Here is a 698-nt window from a genome sequence, read left to right as displayed (position 1 = left end):
AAAAAAAAAAAAAAAAGATTTACTGCTTCAAGAACCCAAGGGGAATCACTATGAGTCGGAATCAACTGCATGGCAGTGAGTTTGGGGTTTGTATGGTTTTTAAGAACTTTTTAAATTGAGGGGAAAAGATTTTTTTAAAAAAAGCTATAGAAAAAAATGGACAAAAGATAAGAACAGACATTCACAAAAGAAAATATTAAAATGGCCCTTATTATATGAAAAAAATGTTCAACTTCATTTATAATAAGAGTAACGCAAATTAAAACTGCACTGAGATACCATTACCAACTCATCAGATTAGCAAGAGTCAAAAGTTTAGCCACTCATCCTGTTGGGAAGCCTGCAGGAATTCATTGCTAGAGGGAATTCAAAATAATTCAGTTCCTATGTTGAAAAATATCTTTATCCTTTAACCCAATAATTCCCATTAGGAATCTGCCCTGAAGATACACCTCCAACAACACAAAAATGTCTCTGCATAAGATTATTCATGGAAGAATTACATATGATTGAAAAATACTGGGAACTATCTAAATCCCCCAAAATTAGCGATTGGTTGAATAAACTGAAGTACATACAAATAATGGAGTGCTATACAGCTATGAAGGAGCTCTGGTAGCATAGTGCCTAAGGCACTTGCCTGCTAACCAGACGGCTGGCGGTTCAAACCCACCAGCCACTCCTCGGAAGGAAGGTTG

The 698-nt window shown here is 35.8% G+C and overlaps 1 protein-coding gene across 1 annotated transcript in view; it reads right to left on the bottom strand.

Moving 5' to 3' along the window:
* The window catches only part of CD109 (CD109 molecule), a 159739-nt gene that overhangs the window by 17474 nt on the left and 141567 nt on the right, over window positions 1-698 (bottom strand). The gene's annotated exons all lie outside the window — the stretch shown is intronic.

Source organism: Orycteropus afer, unplaced genomic scaffold (assembly GCF_000298275.1).
Source record: "Orycteropus afer afer isolate SDZICR_OR568_19922 unplaced genomic scaffold, OryAfe1.0 scaffold00133, whole genome shotgun sequence".
NCBI lineage: Eukaryota > Metazoa > Chordata > Mammalia > Tubulidentata > Orycteropodidae > Orycteropus > Orycteropus afer.
The sequence above is the reverse complement of the archived record's forward strand: the minus strand, read 5'-3'. Positions and strand labels throughout refer to the sequence as shown.